The 10,464-nt window shown below is 44.4% G+C and overlaps 1 pseudogene; it reads right to left on the reverse strand.

The window, feature by feature from the left end:
• Positions 1-9,333: 9,333 nt before the first annotated feature.
• LOC134968438 (5S ribosomal RNA) lies at positions 9,334-9,453 on the reverse strand (annotated as a pseudogene).
• Positions 9,454-10,464: the final 1,011 nt, after the last annotated feature.

Genomic DNA, 10,464 nt, shown 5'->3' on the forward strand with positions numbered 1-10,464 from the left:
CTGCCTATGGGCGGCGACCACTGGAGGGAATGAAAGAGAGAACGCTTCAGCTCAGCCAAACTCCTCCTATTCTTTAAGAGATGAGGAGGAGCTCGTGGGCGCCCACCAAGTCTGTCTGTCTTCAACGTGAGTTGACTGACTGTGTGTGAGTCCGTTACTGCAACCCTGCCATCCCCCTCCCCCCCACACACACACTCACACTTGTGCTCAGTAAGCAGTTAGCCGCTGGGCTGCTCTGCTGCCGCATCTTGTTACACGATCCGGCGTGTCCCCCCCCCCCCCCCCCCCCGAGTTTGAGCTTAAGGATCAGTCACCCGCTCTGACGCTCCCCCCCCCGCCCCCCCCCCCACGATCGGCTCCTGCAACTTGTCCGCGCTCCCCCCTCTCCGTGAGATTCTGCATTCTATCACCATACATGCTGCCTCCCTGAGTGTCGTCCCTCCCCCCCTCCTCCTGTATCTTGTCACCTGCTCTCCCCTACGGCTATTCGGCTCCCGCTGCCTTCTCCCCCCTCCTGCATCTCGTCACCGACCTGCTCCCCCCACGGCTATTTGGCTCCTGCTCACGCTGCCTCCCCCCCTCCTGCATCTCGTCACCGACCTGCTCCCCCATGGCTATTCGGCTCCCGCTGCCTCCCCCCCTCCGGCATCTCATCACCGACCTGCTCCCCCCACGGCTATTCGGCCCCCGCTCCCACTGCCTTCCCTCCCCACTCCTGCATCTTGTCACCGACCTGCTCCCCCCACGGCTATTCAGCTCCCGCTGCCTCCCCCCCTCCTGCATCTCGTCACCGACCTGCTCTATGGCTGGTAAAGTCTTAAAGTCTAGTGCTGAAATTGTGGGGAACCCACACTCTTTGTCCCTTCAATTTACCACTATTTTCCAAAGGATTCAAGGCTTGTTAGCAATTTTGTGGGGCCACATATAAAAGCTAGCGCAGATTCCAGGGTTTGTGATGGGTTTGCAGCAGGACAGGGATTTAGAAACAGATGGGGATTGGGGACACAGTAGCATATTCGCAGCACTGCAATATAATGTACACTGCAGCACCCAGGGGAACCAGGATTTTGGTTTCACTCTCTGGAAGGGTGACACCCGTGTGGGGTCTGTACCTCCAGCAACCCCTTATGATACTTCTGCTTTGGGCAGCTGCCTATGGGCGCCGGGACCTGAGAGGGCGGACCGCTGCTGTCTGGTGGATAAATTAAGAATGCATTCTTCTTCTCTAGGGCCCGACTCTGCTATTCCCTCTGAGGAGGACAGTGAAATAGAAGACCCTTCACACTGGGCCGCCCCCACCCCGTACCTTGCTGCCACCGTTGGTAACAGCCGCCACCCCCCGGGCATCTGCAGCTTGCGCTGCTGCCACGGTTAGTGTGTTAGTACCTGGGAGCCAGTGGGAGGCGAGCAGAGCAGATTGTCCCCCTTAGGTAGGAAATTCCACCATTAAGAGGAGAGAGGCACAGGACGCATACAGAGCCGGACAGAAAATTGAGCCTCCCACAACTGCACAGCCCAACCAAGCCTCCCCCATACAGAAGCGCCCTGTGCTGTGCTGGGGATCTCTGCACAGGAGCCTCCTACCCTGTTACCCATCCTCATTGCTGCGTTCCCCTGATGGGCAGAGACACGGCATGGAAGCCCCAGAGCCATATCTCAGCGCAAAAGAACTAAGCAAAGAGTGCTTTTAAATGTGGATATGGTGGAGGGGAGCTGCTGGTACCTATCAGGAGCAGCGGGTACTCGACTGGACTGTACTCCTGGGCACCTAGCTACTCAGCAGAAGTGGGTCTGATGTCAGAGGGCTTCCAGTTCAAGTACAGATGCTTAATTCAATGTATATGTATGTAACTGTATTAATGTTTGTATATATAGCCTGTTGGTGCTTCCCTCCCCTCTCTAGAATAACCCCCCTCCCCCACTACTGCCCTCCCATATGGAGGAGACCCCCCTTCCACTCACTTCTGCCCTACCCTCCATATCCCCCTTCCCTCCTCCCACTGCTGCTCTCCCATATGGAGGAGACCCCCCTCACTGCTGCCCTACCCCCATATCCCCCTTCCCTCCTCCCACTGCTGCCCTCTCATATGGAGGAGATCCTCTCTCTGCTGCCATCGCCTCTAAAGACTGCTGGGAGGTCAGGGGGGCAGAGCCAGCAGCTGGTGCCGGGCAGAGAGCAGGGAAGGCCATCTCTGCACCTATATTCAGGTTACGCCATCCTGAGATGGCGAACCTGAACTCCATGGAGAAGTGGATAGCTGAGCTTTCTATTCCTTCATGAACCGCACTCACCATACTAAAGTATGGGGATCCATTTTAGGTGTGGGGTGGGGGCACTGCTGTAGAAGTTAGGGACTTCTTCACAGTAACCTGCTCCATGAATAGCAGGAAGCAGAGAAAAGCCCTGTTTAATGCAAAACAGGGCTTTTCTCTGCTAATAGACCCCATTAGTGTTAAGGAATAGAGGGAACAGTAGGATGGTAGAGTAAAGGGGAATAGAGGGAACAGCAGTGACACAGTAGTAGGCATAAAAGGAACAGAAGGGACATAGTAGCGTGGAACAAAGGGAACAGCAGTGATATAGTAGCAGGCAATAGTGGGGACAGTAGTGTGACACGGTAGTCTGGAATTGCATGTGGAGTGACTGCATGGGACCATGGCCCTCATTCCGAGTTGTTCGCTCGCTAGCTGCTTTTAGCAGCCCTGCACAGGCTAAGCCGCCGCCCATTGGGAGTGTATCTTAGCTTAGCAGAAGTAAGAACAAAAGGATCTCAGTGCGGCAGCAAAAGAAGATTGTGCAGTTTCAGAGTAGCTGCATACCTACTCCTTTCTTGCGATCACTTCAGACTGTTTAGTTCCTGTTTTGACTTCACGAACATGCCCTGCATTCTCCCAGCCACGCCTGCATTTAGACAGGCACGCCTGCGTTTGTATCTGACACGCCAGCGTTTTTCCACACACTCCCCGAAAACGGGCAGTTACCTCCCAGAAACACCCACTTCCTGTCAATCACTCTGCGGCCTGCAGTGCGACTGAAAAGCGTCGCTAGCCCTTGTGTGAAAGTAGTTCGGCTGTTGTGAAAGTACGTCACGCATGTGCGTTGCGCCGCATGCGCAGAAGTGCCACTTTTTTACCTAATCGCTGCGCTGCAACTGAAAACAGCTGGCAAACAACTTGGAATGCCCCTCCATAGCAGGAGTTATAGGGGCCCCAGTGTATTGCTTTGCCCAGGGCCTACAGAGCTGTTACGACATGAGGAAAGAGGGGGTGGAGCAGGAGTCCAGCAGCAGGAGCTGCAGAAGTCCTCCTGACAGGCAGACAGCAGCTGCCATCTGGCCTGGAGAAGGTGGCCTGCTGCTGCTAGAGGGATATATATATATATATATATATATATATTAGAGATGTGCACTGGACATCTTTTGGGTTTTGTGTTTTGGTTTTGGATTCGGTTCTGCGGCCGTGTTTTGGATTCGGACGCGTTTTGGCAAAACCTCCCTTAAAACCTTTTGTCGGATTCGGGTGTGTTTTGGATTCGGGTGTTTTTTTTTTTTTAAACCCTCAAAAACAGCTTAAATCATAGAATTTGGGGGTCAATTTGATCCTATAGTATTATAAACCTCAATAACCACAATTTCCACTCATTTCCAGTCTATTCTGAACACCTCACAATACTATTTTTAGTCCTAAAATTTGCACCGAGGTCGCTGGATGACTAAGCAAAGCGACCCAAGAGGGCGGCACAAACACCTGGCCCATCTAGGAGTGGCACTGCAGTGTCAGACAGGACGGTACTTAAAAAAATTGACCCCAAACAGCACATGATGCAAAGAAAAGAGAAAAAGAGGTGCACTATGGTCGCTGGATAACTAAGCTAAGCGACACAAACACCTCAATATCACAGGAATTATTTGTTCTAATCAATGGTATTATTGGTCCAAATCACTGGAAGAAAATGACAAAATCACTGGAATTATTCATTCTAATCAATGGTATTATTGGTCCAAATCACTGGAAGAAAATGACAAAATCACTGGAATTATTCGTTCTGATCAATGGTATTATTGGTCCAAATCACTGGAAGAAAATGACAAAATCACTGGAATTATTCGTTCTAATCAATGGTATTATTGGTCCAAATCATTGGAAGAAAATGACAAAATCACTGGAATTATTCGTTCTAATCAATGGTATTATTGGTCCAAATCACTGGAAGAAAATGACAAAATCACTGGAATTATTTGTTCTAATCAATGGTATTATTTGTCCAAATCACTGGAAGAAAATGGAATGGATGGATACTTGCAGTGACATAGAGCTGCAAGATACAGCAATGGCCTACTGTACAACTATATACTGTTAGTCACCAAAATGCTGCACTGTAATACTAGAAGCTACAGAAAAGTATATATATCATTGTATTTATCAGTACAGACAGAGCAGTGTAACTGTGACACATGTGTCCTGACAAGCAGTATAGAAGCTATAGAAAATAAGAAAACTATATATTTTATTGTATAGATCAGTACAGACAGAGCAGTGTAACTGTGACCCATGTGTCCTGACAAGCAGTATAGAAGCTATAGAAAAGTATATATATTACTGTATATCAGTAGTAGTACAGAGCAGTATAACTGTGACCCATGTGTCCTGACAAGCAGTATAGAAGCTATAGAAAATAAGAAAAGTATATATATTATTGTATATATCATTACAGACAGAGCAGTGTAACTGTGACCCATGTGTCCTGACAAGCAGTATAGAAGCTATAGAAAAGTATATATATTACTGTATATCAGTAGTAGTACAGAGCGGTGTAACTGTGACCCATGTGTCCTGACAAGCAGGATAGAAGCTATAGAAAAATTATATATATTATTGTATATATATATATATCAGTACAGAGCAGTGTAACTGTGGCACATGTGTCCTGACAAGTAGTATAGAAGCTATAGAAAAGTATATATATTACTGTATATCAGTAGTACAGAGCAGTGTAACTGTGACACATGTGTGTCCTGACAAGCAGCATAGAAGTTATAGAAAATTATTTAAAATTATTGTATATATCAGTACAGAGCGGTGTAACTGTGACCCATGTGTCCTGACAAGCAGTATAGAAGCTATAGAAAAGTATATATATTATTGTATATACATCAGTACAGAGCGGTGTAACTGTGACCCATGTGTCCTGACAAGCAGTATAGAAGCTATAGAAAAGTATATATATTATTGTATATATATATCAGTACAGAGCAGTGTAAATGTGACACATGTGTGTCCTGACAAGCAGTATAGAAGCTATAGAAAAGTATATATATTATTGTATATACATCAGTACAGAGCGGTGTAACTGTGACCCATGTGTCCTGACAAGCAGTATAGAAGCTATAGAAAAGTATATATATTATTGTATATACATCAGTACAGAGCGGTGTAACTGTGACCCATGTGTCCTGACAAGCAGTATAGAAGCTATAGAAAAGTATATATATTATTGTATATATATATCAGTACAGAGCAGTGTAAATGTGACACATGTGTGTCCTGACAAGCAGTATAGAAGCTATAGAAAAGTATATATATTATTGTATATACATCAGTACAGAGCGGTGTAACTGTGACCCATGTGTCCTGACAAGCAGTATAGAAGCTATAGAAAAGTATATATATTATTGTATATATATATCAGTACAGAGCAGTGTAAATGTGACACATGTGTGTCCTGACAAGCAGTATAGAAGCTATAGAAAATGATTTTAAATTATTGTATATATCAGTAAAGAGCGGTGTAACTGTGACCCATGAGTCCTGACAAGCAGTATAGAAGCTATAGAAAAGTATATATATATATTATTGTATGTATATCAGTACAGAGCAGTGTAACTGTGACACAAGTGTCCTGACAAGCAGTATAGAAGCTATAGAATAGTATATATATTATTGTATGTATATCAGTACAGAGCAGTGTAACTGTGACACAAGTGTCCTGACAAGCAGTATAGAAGCTATAGAAAAGTATATATATTACTATATAACAGTAGTAGTACAGAGCGGTGTAACTGTGACACATGTGTGTCCTGACAAGCAGTATAGAAGCTATAGAAAATAAGAAAAGTATATATATTATTGTATATATCAGTACAGACAGAGCAGTGTAACTGTGACCCATGTGTCCTGACAAGCAGTACACAAGCTATAGAAAAGTATATATATTACTGTATATCAGTAGTAGTACAGAGTGGTGTAACTGTGACCCATGTATCCTGACAAGCAGGATAGAAGCTATAGAAAAATTATATATATTATTGTATATATATCAGTACAGAGCAGTGTAACTGTGACACGTGTCCTGACAAGCAGTATAGAAGCTATAGAAAAGTATATATATATTATTGTATATCAGTAGTACAGAGCGGTGTAACTGTGACCCATGTGTCCTGACAAGCAGTATAGAAGCTATAGAAAAGTATATATATTATTGTATATATATCAGTACAGAGCAGTGTAACTGTGACACATGTGTCCTGACAAGCAGTATAGAAGCTATAGAAAAGTATATATATTACTGTATATCAGTAGTAGTACAGAGCGGTGTAACTGTGACACATGTGTGTCCTGACAAGCAGTATAGAAGCTATAGAAAATGATTTAAAAATTATTGTATATATCAGTACAGAGCGGTGTAACTGTGACCTATGTGTCCTGACAAGCAGTATAGAAGCTATAGAAAAGTATATATATTATTATATATATATCAGTACAGAGCAGTGTAACTGTGACACATGTGTCCTGACAAGCAGTATAGAAGCTATAGAAAAGTATATATATTACTGTGTATATATATATCAGTACAGAGCAGTATAAATGTGACACATGTGTGTCCTGACAAGCAGTATAGAAGCTATAGAAAATGATTTTAAATTATTGTATATATCAGTAAAGAGCGGTGTAACTGTGACCCATGAGTCCTGACAAGCAGTATAGAAGCTATAGAAAAGTATATATATATTATTGTATGTATATCAGTACAGAGCAGTGTAACTGTGACACAAGTGTCCTGACAAGCAGTATAGAAGCTATAGAAAAGTATATATATATTACTATATAACAGCAGTAGTACAGAGCGGTGTAACTGTGACACATGTGTGTCCTGACAAGCAGTATAGAAGCAATAGAAAATGAGTTAAAATTATTGTATATATCAATACAGAGCGGTGTAACTGGGACACATGTGTCCTGACAAGCAATATAGAAGCTATAGAAAATTATATATATTACTGTATATCAGTAGTAGTACAGAGCGGTGTATCTGTGGCACATGTGTGTCCTGACAAGCAGTATAGAAGCTATATAAAATGATTTAAAATTATTGTATATATCAGTACAGAGCGGTGTAACTGTGAACCATGTGTCCTGACAAGCAGTATAGAAGCTATAGAAAAGTATATATATTATTGTATATATATCAGTACAGAGCAGTGTAACTGTGACACATGTGTCCTGACATGCGGTATAGAAGCTATAGAAAAGTATATATATTACTGTATATCAGAAGTAGTACAGAGCGGTGTAACTGTGACACATGTGTCCTGACAAGCAGTATAGAAGCTATAGAAAAGTATATATATTACTGTATATATCTGTACAGAGCAGTGTAACTGTGACACATATGTCCTGACAAGCAGGCTATAGAAAAGTAAATATATTATTGTATATATCAGTACAGAGCGGTGTAACTGTGACCATTTGTCCTGACAAGCAGTATAGAAGCTATAGAAAAGTATATATTATATACTGGTGGTCCACAGTCCCCACAATGAAGCACACTGATCAGATATTTGCAGCACACTGAGCACAAATATGGAGCGTTTTCAGGCAGAGAACGTAGATATTTTCAGCACACTGAGCACAGATTATTTGCAGCACACTGAGCACAGATATTTTCAGCACACTGAGCACAGATTACGGAGCTTTTCAGGGAGAGAACGCAGCCACGTCCTCTCCGTTCAATCTCCAATGCATGACAGAAAATGGCGGCGATGCGCGGCTCCTTATATAGAATACGTATCTCGCGAGAATCAGACAACGGGATGATGACGTTTGGGCGCGTTCTGGTTAACCGAGCAAGGCGGGAAGATCCGAGGCTGCTTCGGAACCGTGTAAAATGGGTAAAGTTCGGGGGGGGGGGTTTGGATCCCGAGGAACCAAACCCGCTCATCTCTAATATATATATATATATATATATAAAGGCAGGGACAGCACTCAAAGCCACACACAAAAAGCTTAAGGGAGGTGCAAGGCAGCAAAATAATATAAAGGCACTTACTTGATCCAATAAGGGAAAAAGCAAAACAAGCCAGCACTCACGGTTTTGATGAAAAGAAAAACAAAGGTTTATTCCATGTTGACACAATGAACGTACATACTGGCACAGCCCACAGCCCGACAGCTGTTTCGACCGACTTAGGTCATCCTCAGGGGCTACCAGAGCTGAGTAATGCACAGGGTTATAAACAAAAAACGGCGCCAAAATCAAAAGCAGTAATCCACCAATGATGGAAGAGAGGGTGTGGGCAAGCTCCGTGTCTGACTCCCCCGCATCTCCCGATCCGTCGCATGGTAGCCAAGGTACACAAAGCCGGCGCGCTCCCTGGCAACAGCTCTGGTGCGCTGTTCGCAGCACAGGGGAGCCGGGCCAGCACCACTGATGCTCACTGGGGCGACGGGAGAGGGATGAAAAAAAACCAAGGGTGCATATCAAAACGGGAAGGGTCTGGGCGGCACATAACAAAGAGGTAAAAGAAATAATACTGAATATGAAATCGCTGGGGACCGCTGTCAATATACATTTAAGGGGTAACAAAAACCATCAGAGAAAGCCGCTGAGCTCAGAAACCTGGGGACACATAACAATGATATCATAAACTCCTGATCAAGTTATCAATGTTAAATGCAGGTAAAGTGGTGGATGATGGGTGAAGGTGTATAGTACCCATCGGCAACGCCTAGATGGCAAGAAGACAGCGAGTCCACACAGAGACCCTTAAGAAGTGCAATAAGTGCAAGACTGCAGAGGAAAACCCACGGGGCAAAGATGGAGCAGGATGTGGTCTCCGGTGTAATGAGAAGAGTGAAGCAAGGGATAGAATGGCATGCCGGTAAAAACCAGACCCGCCCAGATGCCATATACAAAGTGTGTGTATAAAATCAAAGTGGTGGGATAAGGAAAAAAGGGAGACACTGGGGCATGCGTCTAGAGGGGAAAAAAGAAAAGAGAAAAACTCATGAAGATAGGCCTCTGCGTGATCATCGATCGCGTATCACCAGGTAATGTAGTTACAGCACCCAGTATTCCCAGGCCGTCTCCAAGCCTGGTACTGTCTGGGCCCAACACTGCTTAGTTGACAAGATTGGACGGAATTGGACGTCGTCCAGTGTGGTATGGCTGTAAAAATCACTGAAATGTCCGAGCGGTCCTGACATGGAATAGGCCTGTTCCTATTGGAGACAACAGAATGAAATAAGGAAAGTATAGAATAGTGAGACTCAAAATTGCCCCAGCCAAACCCAACATGAAGTGTGTAAGTGACTGGGCACACAGTGATAATCCAATGCTTGAATCAACAAACAAAAACAAGGGACTGGACACACAGCGGTGTCTAGACGGGCACAAAGTGATGTCACAATGCCTGAATAAACAATCAAATACATGAATAAAAGGACTGGACACACGGCGGTGTCTAATGAAATGAAACCAAAAAAGATCATTCAATGAGTTGCTTCACAAAAAGCAACCTAAACGGAACTCCTCATTGAGGCCAATGGGAGTCAAAGAATGAAGTCTGTGAATCCACTGGAGTTCTCTTTGAAGTAGCAGTCTGTCACGGTCGCCGCCCCGCTGGAGTGGTGGGATCTGGTCGATGATGCAACATTTGAGTTGATAAATCGTATGCCCGGCCCTTAAGAAGTGTCTTGCTACGTGCAAATTGGTGAAGTCCCCCGTGGCGTCTGTAGTCATAAGGCATTTCTTACTAGAGGACCGGTGCGGGCTAAGCCTTTCCTTGAGCATTCTGCTGGTCTTGCCGACATACAGGCGATTACAGGGACATCTGAGAACATAAACAATAAACCGGCTGTTGCAGTCCAGACTGTACTTAATCGAGTACTCCTTCATGTCAAACGGCTTGGTAAAGCGATTGCCCAGTAGTAGAAATGTACAATTGGAGCATCCCGTGCATCTATGGACCCCTGATTTCCTCGTCAGCCAATTGGAAGATGTGTTAGTTTTTTTCTGAGTGAAGTCTGTTTTCACTAGAAGGTCCTTCAAATTCGGTCCCCGTCTGTAGGCAAATCTGGGAACCATAGAAAGTTCTTTGTTGAGAACTGGATCACTTGCAATCAAGTGCCAATGTTCACGAATTTTGTTGCGGATGAAGCCAGAGGCTGTGGTGAACATACTACTAA

Source organism: Pseudophryne corroboree, chromosome 10, assembly GCF_028390025.1.
Source record: "Pseudophryne corroboree isolate aPseCor3 chromosome 10, aPseCor3.hap2, whole genome shotgun sequence".
NCBI lineage: Eukaryota > Metazoa > Chordata > Amphibia > Anura > Myobatrachidae > Pseudophryne > Pseudophryne corroboree.